We start from the raw sequence: 16,594 nt of genomic DNA, 5'->3' as shown, positions 1-16,594 counted from the left end.
ACCATGAGATGACTGTGTGGAACTTCAGTATCAACCTAATTGTGTTTGAAGGGTTCACATTAAGTTTTTAGCAAATGACTGTGCCTTGGGATATGCCAGAACCACCAAACAGAACCCCTCAAGCCCACATTTATTCCCTCACTCATTCACACACAACTTGCTGAAGGTGTACTCTTTTCAGGGTATTGTGCTAGGAGCTCTATGTGGTGGGAAGTTAGAGGGTGCAAGTACATGGTTCAATTGAACATGGAGCCTGGCTTCCAGGTACTTGCAGTCTAAGTAATTAAATCAGATATGTGTCTTATGCCATGTGAGTTTGGGAAAAGGTGATGCCATATCTCAACGGAAGAGAAACAAAGGACATGTTTCTGGAGGAGCAACTTTTAAATTGGGCCTGATTTCTTTTGGGCAAACATGGGGAGTAATCAGAATGAGGCAGGAAAAGTTTATTTAAGTATCCTAATGAAAAATGTTTTCTAGTGGTGTTAGAGTAATTGGAGAGCATTGTTGCCAATCTAACTAAATTATTAATGAGTCACTCCAAAAGTAGTTATCAAGTGCAGTAACATTCCTTTGAGCTCACTGCCATGTTGACAGATTTCACTTACATCCATGAAAAATCACCTGATCTTTTCTTTCGAAAATTCTAACAACTGCCATTTCATTTTACCATGGCAGGCCAAGTCACTCATCTAACTGTAAATTGTTCTTTATTCTAAGTGTATTGAATTTATTGAAGTCAGTTACTTTGACTCAAGTTACTTTGACTCAAGAATGAATAGCTGAATATGAAATACTTAGTGAATAAGTAGAAAGAGAGTTTGTACTCCATTTTCTGAACTCTTTCTTTGGAACACTTAATGATTTTTAACAGACAATATAGTTGCAATCACTCTGAATTTGAAGTATAGTTAAGTGATCCTTCATTTTTTTTCAAGTAGTTTTTCTCAGAATGAGTTGCTAAAGATCTTGAAACTTGATGGCTAAGAGAAGTCAGTTATCAAAACATCTTTTCTGATGTTTCCTGAGCGTAGTTTAATACTAGGATGTTCTATGGTTTTAGATGTAAGTGCAGTACCAAAATGCATAGTGCTTGCCATTTTTCAGCTGTTGAATTGTCATTTTTCACACATGGAGCTAGAGTGTCACTGGTGTGTTTTTCGTCAAGAATAAGTTGAAGTCATTTGGCTACAGCTTCCATAGAGTAATGCGTTACATGGTACAGGGACCAGGAAACTAGGGGACTCTGTGGACATGTATCAGGCACCTTTTGGCCGAGGATTGGGGTGTGGGCTCATGGAGAAGCTATAGTTAACGCAGAGGCTGCAATTCTAAAATTCTTGTGGAAGGTGGAAAATGTCTGCAGTCAAAGTTACCCTTGAAAATCTTTTGAAGTGCCCATAAAATCTAATACTATGGCATCTCTCTATCTGACCAATGCATGTCTTGCTTCAGGACTAGATCAGATTGCTGTTTCTAACAGTGAACCCACTGTTTCCCTTTGGACAGTGGGAGGGCAGGCCTTGGGGCCTGACACCAGAGACACGCCTGGGAGAGGGTGTTTGTGGAGCTGTGGTGAGCCTCTCAGGCCACAGCCCACTTCTCTAGCTGCTGACTTACCCAAGGCTATTTCAGTCCCTGTTCTAGAACAGGTGCCTCTAGTGAATCTTAGAAGAGATGCCATAGGTTGATGAGAACTACAGTCAGCTGCTTCATTCCAAATTGACCATATGCTTGGAGTCTGAGAAAAGTTTCCTCTTAGGCCATATCAGCAAGCTGTACTCCCAAGTACTTATGAGCAGCACAGGTGACTGAATGAATCAGCCCTGATAATTCAGGGTCAAGTGATGCAAGAAAAACAATTCTTTTGGCCTTTGCTGTTTCATTTCCGGGAAAGTAAATCTCAGAGAATGCTGAGAATGTACCCTTTGTTTCTCCTCTTGAGGAGCTGAATCTAAAATCCTGAAGACAATGTCTTTATTCTAAGACAGGGTTTGCAAGCGCAGATGCCTACAGGGCCTGGCTCATTGAATGGGGACTCTTGGGAAGTGGTGAGTCAATGTCTTAGCCTTCTTGTCTTAGCCACTTGTCTTCTAGATATGAATGCAGCAGTAGGTGAGATATAACATTCAGATGTATATAAGTACATTATTAGTGATTTAAAGGTTCTTGAGATTTTGATAAAATGATTGTCTCTAAAATCTATCCAAATTTTATATTTTAAATGATTGAAAGATGGAACCATTTACAAAGATGTAAATGCTATAAAATGCTGTAAGTATGTGAAAATATGATAAATATGCTATAAATATGAGCACATCATTTCATTCACTTCCTATTCATCAACCATGAGTTGGAACTTAAAATGGCTACAAAGATTTTATAAACTAAATTAGTAACTTGTGTTCACATAACATGTGTTCCTCAGAGTCTGAGAGCACTTTGCTTCATTCCTGTATGTTTTAAGTGTTATAATTAACTCTCACTATGTCCTCATGATAATTGTTTTTGTTGTTAATATTTGTCAAAAACATTACTCTGTTTTCAGCAGAGGTATTACACATACACTCCTTTGTAACTGAAAGGTACTTCCCTCATTCCCCACTTCTCATTTTATGTCTAGGAAAATGAGGCTGAAGAAGTTATTAATGACTTCTCAGTTCTGAAGTTTGGAGTGGGTAGTGGGAGTGTGTGGTGAATGTAGAACCCAAGTTCCATCTTGAGACTCATGGCACAGAAATACATCATCTTTAAGCTCAGAGATCCCAGAGCTTATAGGAACATCTTCAGAGAATTCTGAGACTCTTCTAGGCTTTGTAGCATCCCCAGTCCCCACGGCTATGCTGTGGGACCAGAGGCTTGGCTAATTCCCCAGCTGGTTTCAGAATATAGGGCTACCACTGCCAAACACTTAGAGCTCTCCAGATGGCTCCATTCAGCAGGCTGGCTGGGTCTTGTCAATTTGTGCACCAAATGATTATATGTAAAGAATGGTTCTAGGGCTATCAGTATGTTATTTTCTCTCTGCTCCCTAAAAACAAAATAAAAATATATTCATTACATGTCTGTTGGGTTCTCTAATGTAGCAGTCTTTGTTAGAGAGAATGAGATGGACACAATTCCTGCTCTTGGGGAATTTGTAATATATTGCTTTAGTTTAAGTCTCCAAAATTGCTCCATCAAGCAACCTGGATCTCTTAGGAACAAAATGTCCCCTTTTCTTGTAAAGAACATTTATGTGTTTGCAGGTACTTCTTCATGTGATTTCTCATTTTTTATAATAGCCATCATAGCTACCATTTATTTACTGCTGTGCTTGGCCAGAGTCCTTGTTCATTGCTTCATGATATATATTATCCTTATTCCTGAAAGCCAAGATGAAAGAAATGAGCCTCAGAGTGGTACTTGTCCAAGCCATTGTCCACACGTTTCATGAGTAGAGAAACCAGCTTTCACATTGGCACCTTTCTTCTAATAGCATTCCTCTTTAATTGTTTAGCTATGAGGGTTAAGGTAGGGAAAGGGGTGGAATTTCTCAGCCTTGGTACTATTGACATTTTGGGCCAGACAACTGTATGTGGGACTGTCCTGTACATTGTAGGATATTTAGCAGACTCCCTGGCATCTACTGACAAGATTTTATGAGCAAAGCCCCTATCCCTGCAATTGTAACAGGTTCTGGACATTGTCTAATGTCTGCTAATGGGCAAAACTGCCCCCATTCGAGAGCCGGTGGGTTTGTTAGGGAGTGAGACAGTGAGTCTGACTTTAATTTTCTTCTAGGTAGCCACCTTTGCCAAGAGCGCTTACTACCTTGACCCATCTTTGCCATTAAATGAAATGCCACCTTTATTAGGGTTAGGATTTCTATATGTATGTCCCAACCTACTCCTGATTCTTTACTGTTCCTTTGATCTACTTATTGATTTTGTGCCACTATCATGTTGTCTTGATGATAATAAATTTGTAATGTATATTATATTAACATCTAGTAGGGCACTTTTATTTCTTTAGATTGAGTCTTGCTCTGTCTTCAGGCTGGAGTGCAGTGGCACGATCTCGGCTCACTGTAACCCCTGACTCCCTGGTTTAAGAGATTGTCCTGCCTCAGTCTCCCGAGTAGCTGGGATTAGAGACATCTGTCACCATGCCCAGCTAATTTTTCGTATTTTTAGTAGAGACAGCGTTTCACCATATTGGCCAGGATGGTCTCGATCTCCTGACCTCATGATCTGCCTGCCGCAGCCTCCTAAAATGCTGGGATTACAGGCATCAGCCACTGCACGTACTGCACCTGGCCAGGGCACTATTCTTTTTCAGGATCTTGATAACTTTTGTACATTGATTTTTCCATATAAAGCCTGCAGTAATTTGCTTCAGTTCCTGGTAAACTTTGTTGAAATCGTTGTTACATTAACATTCTAATTTAAGAAGAATTTCCACCTTGTGTTTTTGAGAACATAATGTTCAATATTATGGTTGAGGGTAAATTTTATCTGAGATGTTCATAATAATTCTGGATGTTCTATGTACTATCTAGACAGTGGTTACCAAAGTTGGGTAGACATATTTAGTGTTGAAGGAAAACTGAGGTGTCGATTTTTACATATTTTATTGAAAAATTAGGAGACAGATGAACTGTCGTAATATTTAACATTCAGGTTGAAGGTGGTGTTCTGGCTTGATGTGTACATCAGAGGTGACCTGGGCTATATGGAGCAGGAGGGGCCTGCAAAAGAGCTGGGTTCAAGGAAGCACTTTCGAATGTGATCTCAGTGAGGTGAATTGGTGGATCGCTTTTTGTAGTTTTAGCTAAATTAACTCTCATGAGATATACACATGGCTTTAAAAAATTTCTATGAAGTGATTGCAGATTGCAGGGAATACCAGAAATGTAAATGTAAAATCCTTCTCTGTCTCTTGTGCACACATGTAGAAATGGCTACACTGACCCATCTGTAAGAGCTTTGTGGGACACAGTGGGACATTAAAACACCAATGCCTACCTATTCAGATCTGATTTAAAGAAATTTGGAATTATCAAGGAGACTTTTTGTAGAGTGGATCATAATTCCATTATTTTAACAATGAATCTCATTTCAAGTGTGTATTTTGCTTTGAGGTATTAGCTATTAATAGTATGAATTTACTGTGATCGTCATTATAAAATATTGCTTATTTCATCATTTCTGATATTTACAGTATTCTGTTTTGTGTTTTGTTTTATAACACATGTAAGATGTTAGTACAGTGCTATTCAGGAATTTTTTTTCTGGCAGGCTGTGTGACCAGAAAAATTCGGAGACAATTTATCCATTCAGTATTTGAGACACACTGGAACTGGTGGCTCCTGAAAGAGTCAGAATCTTGCTACTCAAAGTGTGGTCCATGGACCAGCAGCATCAGCATCTCCTGGGAGCTCTTAGAGTTGCAGACTCTCAGGCCCACACAGACCTGTCAAATCAGAGTCTACACATTAACAAGGTTCCAGATGATTTGTACACACATTAAAGTTTGAGAACTGAGTTAAGCTGTATTTTCCTGTAAGACAGCCATTAGCGATGTAAAGCCATTTAAATTGTTAAAATTAAATAAGTTTAAAAATTCAATTCTTCAGTTGCAGTGGCTGCATTTCAGGTGCTCAGTAGCAAAATGTGTGTAGTGGCTATTTTACTGGACTGTACAGATACAGAACATGTCTATCACCTAACTCAGTTGGGGGCATAGGTGGGATGATTTGGAAAAGAAGAAAACAATCAGCAAATTTTAATGTGTAACATGTGCATTACATGCACAGAGAAGAGACTTTTTGTAACCTAACTGGACAGGCCCCATGAGAGTCTTATGAAGACCATTCCTATGTAGCTATTATTGCTATTTTTGTTTGGAGATATGTGACTTTTCTGAACCAGTAAATATCAGGCAGACTGCTTTTATTCAGTGTTATATTTGCAATAAAATATTATTAATTATGCATCACTACTAATACTAGATCTTTCTACATCTGTCAATGTAAAGGAGAGCCTTGCACGATTCCAGAGAAAGCAGGACCCTTACGCAGCTCCCATTCCATGTGGCTGCTCTCTTCTTTTCTGTATCCCAGCTCTCTGGGGATTGAAATTCCTTCACAGCTCCAATATACAGGGAGCACTGAGGCAAAGTTTGCCTTTTTTCCCCTTGGCCTTTAAGGTTAATAGTGCACTCCTTGTAGTGCACAGTGGCAGGTGGTTTGTCTCCCAGAGAGCTGGCCCTGACCGTAAGCAGGGAGCCAGGACGATTTCTCTAGAATAAATAGTAGGATCAGATAGTGATGTCCCTGGTAACATGTCCCCAGTAGGCATGTACAGCTCCCTGAGGGAGTGTGTGATGGGGTTATCATTTGCACATCTCCCCTGACATGTTCAGAATGTTCTCAGAGATACCAAACCTTTCCCACGGAAGTGCTGAGTGTTTTCTGGTGGAAGGGGAAGGGACCATCAGAAGAAAGGACAATGAATCAGCTGTGTGTAAATTCTTCTCCTTTTTGTGCTTCCTAATTTACAACTCCCTTGGAGGACCCTATAGTGAGGTGCTTGAAATTCATTTAAAGACTTACTAGGATTTGCATACTTGCCTATTTTTCCTTAAGTATTTCTTTCTTTTTTTGAGATCAAGAAATTTAATATTTATTTATTTATTATACTTTAAGTTCTAGGGTACAGATGCACCACCTGCAGGTTTGTTACACAGGTACACGTGTGCCATGTTGGTTTGCTACACACATCACCTCATCATTTACATTAGGTATTTCTCCTAATGCTATCCCTCCCCAGCCCTCACACCTTGACAGGCCCTGGTATGTGATGTTCCCTGCTCTGTGTCCCAGAGTTCCCATTGTTCAATTCCCACCTATGAGTGAGAACATGCAGTGTTTGGTTTTATGTCCTTGTGATAGTTTTCTGAGAATGATGGTTTCCAGCTTCATCTATGTCCCTGCAAAGGACATGAACTCATCATTTTTTATGACTGCATAGTATTCCATGGTGTATATGTGCCACATCTTCTTAATCCAATCTATCATTGATGGACATTTGGGTTGGTTCCAAGTCTTTGCTATTGTGAATAGTGCCACAATAAACATATGTGTGCATGTGTCTTTATTGTGGCATGATTTATAATCCTTTGGGTATATACCCAGTAATGGGATGGCTGGATCAAATGGTATTTCTAAGTCTAGATTCTTGAGGAATTGCCACACTATCTTCCACAATGGTTGAACTAATTTAAACTCCCACCAACTGTATAAAAGCATTCCTGTTACTCCACATCCTCTCCAGCATCTGTTGTTTCCTGAGTTTTTACTGATCCCTATTCTAACTGGCATGAAATGGTATCTCACTGGGGTTTTGATTTGCATTTCTCTGATGACCAGTGATGATGCGCATTTTTTCATGTGTCTGTTGGCTGTGTAAATGTCTTCTTTTCAGAAGTGTCTGTTCATATCCTTGCCCACTTGGTTTTTTCTTGTAAATATGTATAAGTTCTTTGTAGATTCTGGATATTAGCCCTTTATCAGATAGGTAGATTGCAAAACTTTTCTCCCATTCTGTAGGTTGCCTGTTCTCTCAGATGGTTGTTTCTTTTGCTATGCAGATGCTGTTTAGTTTAATTAGATCCCATTTCTCAATTTTGGCTTTTGTTGCCATTGCTTTTGTTGTTTTAGTCATGAACTCTTTGCCCATGCCTATGTCCCGAATGGTATTGCCTACGTTTCCTTTAGGGTTTTTATAGTTTTAGGTCTAACATTTAAGTCTTTAATCCATCTTGAATTAATTTTTGTATAAGGCGTAAGGAAGGGATCCAGTTTCAGCTTTCTACATATGGCTAGCCAGTTTTCCCAGCACCATTTATTGAATAGGGAACCATTTCACCATTTCTTGTTTCGTGAGGTTTGTCAAAGATAAGATGGTTGTAGATATGTCATGTTATTTCTAAGGACCCTTTTCTGTTTCATTGGTCTATATATCTGTTTTGGTGTAAGTATCATGCTGTTTTGGTTACTGTAGCCTTGTAATACAGTTTGAAGCCAGATAGCATGATGCCTCCAGGCTTGTTCTTTTTTCTTAGGATTATCTTGCTAGGCAGGCACTTTTTGGTTCTATATGAACTTCATAGTAGTTTTTTTTTCCAATTCTGTGAAGAAAGTCATTGATAGCTTGATGGGGATGGCATTGAATCTATAAATTACCTTGGGCAGTATGGCCATTTTCACAATATTGATTCTTCCTACCCATGAGCATGGAATGTTTTTCCATTTATTTGTATCCTCTTTTATTTCATTGAGCAGTGGTTTGTAGTTCTCCTTGAAGAGGTCCTTCACATCCCTTGTAAGTTGGATTCCTAGGTATTTTATTCTCTTTATAGCAATTGTGAGTGGGAGTTCACTGATGATTTGGCTCTGTTTGTCTGTTATTGGTTTGTAGGAATGCTTGTGATTTTTGAACATTGATTTTGTATCCTGAGATTTTGCTGAAGTTGCTTCTCAGCTTAAGGAGATTTGGGGCTGAAACAATGGGGTTTTCTAAATGTACTATCATGTCATCTGCAAACAGGGACAATTCGACTTCCTCTTTTCCTAATTGAATGCCCTTTATTTCTTTCTCTTGCTTGATTTTCCTGGCTAGAACTTCCAACACTATGATGCATAGGAGTGGTGACAGAGGGCATCATTGGCTTGTGCTGGTTTTCAAAGGGAATGCTTCCAAGTTTTAGCCATTCAATATGATTTTGGCTGTGGATTTGTCATAAATAACTCTTAATATTTTGAGATATGTTCCATCAATACCTAGTTTATTGAGAGTTTTGAACATGAAGGACTACTGAGTTTTTTGAAAGCCTTTTCTGAATCTATTGAGATAATCATGTGTTTTCTATCATTGGTTCTGTTTTTGTGATGGATTATGTTTATTGATTTGTTTATGTTGAGCCAGCTTTGCATCCCAGGGATGAAGCCAACTTGATTGTGGTGGATAAGCTTTTTGTTGTGCTGCTGATATCCTTTCTTCCACTTGATCGAATCGGATATTGAAGCTTGTGCATGTGTCATGAAGTTCTTGTGAAATGATTTTCAGCTCCATCAGGTTATTTAAGGTCTTCTCTACACTGTTTATTCTAGTTAACCATTCATCTCACCTTTTTTAAGGTTTTTAGCTCCTTGCAATGGGATAGAACATGCTCCTTTCACTTAGAGAAGCTTGTTATTACTGACCTTCTGAAGCCTACTTCTATCAACTTGTCAAAGTCCTTCTCCATCCAGCATTGTTCCATTGCTGGTGAGGAGTTGCGATCATTTGGAGGAGATAAGGCACTTTGATTTTTAGAATTTTCGGCTTTTCTACTCTGGATTCTCCCCATCTTTGTGGTTTTATCTAGCTTTGGTCTTTGATGTTGGTGACCTACAGATGGGATTTTTGTGTGGATGTCGTTTTTGTTGTTGAAGTTATTCCTTTCTGTTTGTTAGTTTTCCTTTTAGCAGTGAGGCCTCTCAGCTGCTGGTCAGTTGGAGTTTGTTGGAGGTCCTCTCCAAACGCTGTTAGCTTGGGTATCACCAGCAGAGGCTGCAGAACAGCAAATATTGCAGAACAGCAAATATTGCTGCCTGTTCTTTCTTCTGAAAGCTTTGTCCCAGAGGGGAACTTGCCTGTACGAGATGTCTGTTGGCCCCTACTGGGAGGTGTCTCCCAGTTAGGCTAGATGGGGGTTAGGGTCCCAGTTAAGGAGGCAGTCTGTCCAGTCTCAGAGTTCAAACGCCCTGCTGGGAGAACCACTGCCCTCTTCAGAACTAGCAGACAGGGACATTTAAGTCTGCAGAAGTTTCTGCTGCCTTTTGTTCAGCTATGCCCTGCCTACCGATGTGGAGTCTGTAGAGGCAGTAAGCCTTGCTGAGTTGCTATGGGCTCCACCCAGTTCAAGCTTCCCTGCTGCTTTGTTTACCTACTCAAGCCTCAGGAATAGTGGACGCCCCGCCCCTTGCCAGGCTGCAGCCTCGCAGGTAGATCTCAGACTGCTGCCCTAGCAGTGAGCATGGCTCCATGTGTGTGGGACCACCAAGCCAGACACAGGAGAGAATCTCCTGGTCTGCCTCTTGCTAAGACCATGGAAAAAGTGCAGTATTTGGGTAGGAGTGTCCTGTTTTTCTAAGTACAGTCTGTTATGGCTTCCCTTGTCTAGGAAAGGGAAATCCCCTAACCCCTATTGCTTTTTGGGCGAGGTGACTCCCCACCCTGCTTCAACTCACCCTCCAGGAGCTGCACCCACTGTCCAACTAGTCCCAGTGATATGAACCAGGTACCTCAGAGTTGGAAATGCAGAAATCATCCATCTTCTGCACTGATCACACTGGGACCTGCAGACTGGAGCTGTTCCTATTTGGCCATCTTGAGATGGACCTCCTTAAGTATTTCTTAAGTTTTGTTATAGGGGAAACGTTTAACTCCTGCAGTCTCATTGTATTTGTGTAGATTTTGTTCATTTTGCAAAGAGGGTTCATAAAATTGTGGGAAATCTTTCCCTATTGTTCTGGGACCATCTTTGGGGAGGTGCAGGTTATTACCCTGCCCACAACTACCACCAATTGCAGGAACAAGAAATACCTCTCTTCTACCCACCCACTCTATTAGACAAAAATCTCAGCACAGTTCTCACATCTGCTGTTCTAATATTCTTTCTTTCTTCCTACATCATACACAATGCTGCCTGCTTAAGCTTCCCAGAATCTTTCACTCTAAGGCCACCTGTGACTCTTCTTTCTTCACAGTTAAGGCGACTCCCATCCTTTCTCACTAACTGTGTTTCCCACAATTCTGCCCTGGTCACTGCAGAGCCCACAAGCACACACTCATTCTAACAGTGGATTCACCCACACATTCCCTACGCTCATCATTACAGCCCCTGCTGAGTTACAGGCAACATGCATCTTCACACACCTTTTGCCTAACTGATCTATTTATTATTTCTATCATATAACTCATGCATTTCTCAATCCAGATCTTCAGTAATTTCTGTTCTCATGCCTAAAATGTCCTTTTATCCATTGTCTCCTGACTAACTTCATATAGCCTCAAAGATTAAGCTCACATGTGCCTTGCTCCTTACATTTTCCCCTGATCCTTAACACTGGAAACAATTGAATTCTTATAGCACTTCTGTTTATATACAGTCTGTCAAGACTTGAGGGCAGGATCTAGACTTGAGGGCAGCACCTTGAATCCCTCATATGTGGTCAGCATTCACGCAGATGAATGAATAAGGGAGATCTTTATTGTCATTGTTATACATAAGCTAATGAAACTAGGCATAGCCTTCTTTTTCTTTCATTGACAAATCTTTTTCAGATCTATTGCTAATTTCTCTCCCTAATGCTTTTTAAAAATAGCTGTTCTGATTATTCTATTCGAGCTTGGTATTGCTTTGGGAAAAAAAAATCTTAAAATTCCTTCCTGTTTCCCAGAGATAGAGAATTTGTTTCTGTCAACTGACATGTAGGATTTTTTTGCCTGGTTGGAGAAGTGCCTAGTAATCTGTTTTTGTTTGTCACCATTTCTTTTGATTATTTCTAAATGAAGCAAAAATAACCCTATTGATGAACTGCACATTCTCTTTCCTTTTTATAACTCCCTAATGTCCTGGGAAAAAGAAAACATTGTTTAAACTCATGGTCTTTGAAGGTGTCTCAGGGATTTATGAGCCGAAATGGGATTTATTAGGTGTTTATTATTTAAACTGTAATGTATATGATAGTTTTTAGTCACATATTTATTTTTTAGAAGTATACTTTATGAAAGTTTTCTGACAGGCAGTTGTTTTTTGGTGGCCTCATTTTAGATCTTCCCATGAGGCCAAAATACATATCAAACTTGCTGCTTGGCACTGTGTCAATATCTTGAGGGTTATCTCTTTTGCCAATGATAATTATCAATATTTAAAGCACTCATAAGTATTAGCAGTACTGGTTACAAAAATGTTATTTTAATGTTTTAGGAAAGGGTTAAGTCTCACCACTGTGACAGTGGAGTGAGGGGCTGTTTAAATGTGTCAGACAAGGCTGGGCATGGTGGCTCACACCTGTAATCCTAGAACATTGGGAAGACAAGGCTAGAGGATCACTTGAGCCTGGGAATTTGAGACCAGCCTGGGCAACATGTCAAAACCCCATCTCTACAAAAAATATAAATATTAGCCAGGTGTGGTGGTGCACACCTATAGTCCCAGCTACTCAGAAGGGTGAGATGGGAGGATTGCTTCAGCCTGGAAGGCTGCAGTCAGCTGAGATCATGCCGTTGCACTCCAGCCTGGGCAACAGAGTGACATTCTGTCTCAAAAGAAAAAAAATGGTGCGGGTCAGACATTGTCTTTAAGGGTAGTGAGGACCTCCGAAGGTAGGAATCTACTGAGTCATTACAATGAATGCATATTGCATTGCGCTTATGGGTTCATTATTTTGATCATGATACAATTAGATAATCTGTTCACTGTTACCTATGGCCTGGTGTTCAGCCTTCTGTCACTCACACTGGAGCTTGTGTATGTAACTCAGAGACCACAGACTGGTGGTTGAGAGGTCAAGTTCAATCTGAAAGATGTTGGACCACATAACATGAAGAAAATATTGTTTGGAGCAAAAACCTGACAGTTATGAGCTACATATAAACACAGTTTAAAGGCTTCTTTTGAAAAATTGTAAGATTTGGCAACTCTGGCCTGGAATTTCTAGTAATGTTTGGGATATAAACTGCCTAGTTTACCATGGTTTCCACATATCTCATTGTGTCCCCAGCATGGTAGCAACATAGCACTCACCATGTATTATCTGCTTGCATGATTTTCTCACGGCAGAGACAAGTCTCTCTGCAACCACATTGCTCTCAGTAGTGAGACTGTGAAAGGGAATCTGACAGGACTCTGTATTTGAAGAAAATTAGAGGAGAGCATATTTCTTGGTGGACATTCCTCTATCTTTTATATGAGAAAAAAATGTCTAGATTATGTACTTTGGTTTTAAAAAGAATCTTTTATAGATTGCCCATAGGCCTTTGAGTTTGAGGCCCTTGCTTTTCCCTCCACCCCTTCCCCTGCTTGGAGAATAACTACACAACCCTTGGCAGACACTAGGGTGGTGGTGAGTGAAGATCTCCAAGTGTGTCTCTGAGTTTGCACACAGTTTTCATTACAGTTGATGTTTATGTGTGAGTAATGAGGTTAACCCGACACAGAATATGTGGTATTTTATCATGTTCAGAAACAACACTGACATCTGTGACCAGTTGTGTTGACATTTGAATTTCTCTGGCACATGGGCACATGGGCTCTTTGCTCTCTCCTTCCTTGCAGATAGGAAAGGCTTGTGTACAAGTGCTCAGTGTTTAAATCTACTTTCATATGTTTGACATATGATGTCACTTATTTAATGTGTGTGTGGTTTTTTACTTGCTATATTCAACTTTGTCTCAAGTTCTACATATAAGGTGTTAAAGAAATGAGGACTGTTTGGAACGACAAAGAAGTTCTGGAGGCCAGTTGAGGTGGCTGATGCCTGTCGTCCCAGCACTTTGGGAGGCTGAGGCAGGAGGATTTCTTGAGCTCAGGAGTTTGAGAGCAGCCTGGGTAAGATAGGGAGAATTCATCTTTACAAAAATTCCAAAAACATTAGCCAGGCATGGTGACATGTTCCTGTAGTACTGACTACTTCGAGGGCCAAGGTGGGAGGATTGCTTGAGCCCAGGAAGTTGAGACTGCAGTGAGCCCTTCATCATTCCACTGCACCCCAGCCTGGGCAACAGAGTAAGACACTATCTCAAAAAAAAAAATAATAACAGTTCTGGTAATGGATAGTGATGGTGATTGCTATTAAGTACATTGCGAATGTACTTAATGACACTGAATTGTAGACTTAAAAAATGATTAAAATGGTTAATATTATGTGATGTATATTTTACCATAATAAAAAAATTTTAAAAGTGAGGAAAGTAAGAAGTTGGAAGAAGTTTTGTGTTTTTCTGACCAGAGAAGGCACAGACCCCAGTCTTCTATTTCATTATCCCTGGTTTTTTTCCTTGAAGGTTTATTTTCCTCTTAGAATACAAGAGTTTATATTACTCATCTATGTAAGTCATTCTTTCTATTTTTCCCTTTTCCATGGACTTGTTCAGTTATCACCCAAGATAATCTCTAGGGGAGTGGCAGATACAATGTACCGTGCCTAGGAATAACTTGAGATTTCACAGAAAAGTTGCAAAGGTATTCCAGAGAACTCTCATGTGTGTTTCACCTAGTTTCCCACTACAATTAGTATCTTACACTGCCATACTATATTTGTCAAACTAAGAAATTGACAGTGGTACTTCACTATTAATTAAACTGTAGATTTTATTTGGATTTTACCATTTTTCTATGAATGTCATTTCTCACTTCCAGGATCCAATCCAGGGTACTAAACTGCATTTAGTTGTCATGTTGCGATGGCTTTTTAACAGGGTTTGGATGTCTTAGTTGCTTCTCCATTGCCTCCAACAGTCAGAACCACTCTGTTTATGTGCATTGTTCAAACTATTTTGCTATACTCCAAGGATTTGAGTTCATTTTGTCCTGTTCATTCTTGATTTCCAGGAAATCACATCTGCCAATAGTATCCTTTTATTATCATTTCTTTTAGAAAATTCCTTTGGAATGGTGAAGTAGAGCCTCTCAACTCTCCAGTGCCCTATATAAGTGGGAGTCCCAAGATATGAGATGTGTCAGAGCTCTTTTTAGTTAATTTTTTCCAAGACTGTTTCTGAAAAATGACTCGGCAGCAAATGATGTGTTTTTTGTTGTTGTTGTTTTTTGTTTTTCAAGGAGCCAAGCAATTCTGATTCCAAATCAACATTTAAATTTGACAGTCTGCCAAATTTAGATGATTATCTGCCAGATAATCACATAAACAGATTGACAGATTTCTTCACACCTATTTGCATAGGGTGGATTAAATCCAGTTTCCCTCTCGTGATTTCAAGAAGATAAGTAAATTCCAGAGAAGATTATAAGTTTCTTAACTGAAGAAATTGACAGGGTGTCTCATACCCTTCTCCTTGTCTTGCTCCCTTGATTTGACTTCTGGGAAAACAAACAAGTTCTCTTGGTTTTCTTCCTTCTTCCCTGGTTATTCTTTCTTATCTTTTGGGTGATTTATCCGCTTTTCTCCCCACCCTCTTCATGGTGGAGGGTCCCAGAATTAAATTCTTAACTCTTCTCTCTCTACATTAATGGAGATCTTATGTAGCCTCATGCTTTAAGTAATACCTGGGGCTGATGACTCCATGACTCCCAAATTTATATCTCCAGCTGCCTCTCCTGCAGTCCAGACTTCAGTACATATATTCAAGTATGTATGCATGTGCATGTTTGTGTGTATGTGTGTGTATGTATATATATAGATATTCAAATATCTACCAGACATCTCAACTTGGATATCTTCTGGATATGTCATACTCAACATATCTGAAATTTGAATTATCTTTCTTCCCCCCTAGGCCTGTGCCACCCAACCCTTCCCCATCATAGTTCTGGCAAAGTCACCGATTCTCTCAGTTGCTTGGGCCAGGATCCTGGAGTCATCTTCATCCTCTTTCCTCCTTCCACACCACGCAACCTGTTTGTTTGCAAATTTTGAAGGTTTCACCCTGAAAATGTAACTGGAACCCAGCACTTCTCACTGCTTCTAGGACACTTTTGCCAACCAACTCTGAGCTACATCATCTCCTGCCTGGACCACTTAGATGGGGTCCCGGCTGCCCCCTATAGCCAGAAAGATCCTTTTTAACACTCAGGAGATCATGACATTTCTCTGTCCCACACCCTAAGCAGACTTCCTCTGTCATTCTGAATAAAAGCCATTGTCTTTAAAAGCCATTGTCTTCACTGTGGCCTGAAGGTCTATACTATCCAGCTCCCCTTAGGCTCTCCAACTGTGTTTTCCTTCCTGCGCCCTTCTGCACTGAGCCCCAGCAACAGAGCTTCTTTGCATGACCTCAGCTTAGGGCCTTTGCATGAATTGTTGTTCCCTCTGCATAGAGAGCTCATGCCCTGGATATTACCGTGTCCCAGTCCCTTACCTCCTGGAAATCTTTATTCTAAATTTCATCTCCTCAGTGCTGCTATCCTGACCACCCTTATTAGATCTACAACTGTCTCCCTGCAGCCCCTGCCATTCTCCTTACCCTGCTCTGTTTCTTTTTTTTCTTTTTTTTTTTAGACAAAGTCTCACTTTGTCCTTCAGGCTGGAGTACTGTGGCATGATCTCAGCTCACTGCAACCTCTGCCTTCTGGGTTCAAGTGATTCTCCTATCTCAGCCTCCCAAGTAGCTGGAATTACAGGCATGCACCACCATGTGTGCTAATTTTTGTATTATTAGTAGAGATGGGTTTTGTCCATGTTGGCCAGGCTGGTTTTGAACCCCTGACTTCAGGTGATCCTCCCATCTCAGCCTCCCAAAGTGCTAGGATTATAGGTGTGAGCTACCATGCCCAGACCTTTTCTTTTCTTTTCTTTTCTTTTTCTTTCTCTTATTTTCTTTTTTTT

General features: G+C 40.1%; 1 pseudogene; it reads left to right on the top strand.

The window, feature by feature from the left end:
- Positions 1–16,594, top strand: part of LOC129395670 (raftlin-like) — a 99,930-nt pseudogene that overhangs the window by 37,653 nt on the left and 45,683 nt on the right.

The sequence above is a fragment of the Pan paniscus genome, chromosome Y (genome assembly GCF_029289425.2).
Source record: "Pan paniscus chromosome Y, NHGRI_mPanPan1-v2.0_pri, whole genome shotgun sequence".
NCBI classification, from domain to species: domain Eukaryota; kingdom Metazoa; phylum Chordata; class Mammalia; order Primates; family Hominidae; genus Pan; species Pan paniscus.
The sequence above is the reverse complement of the archived record's forward strand: the minus strand, read 5'-3'. Positions and strand labels throughout refer to the sequence as shown.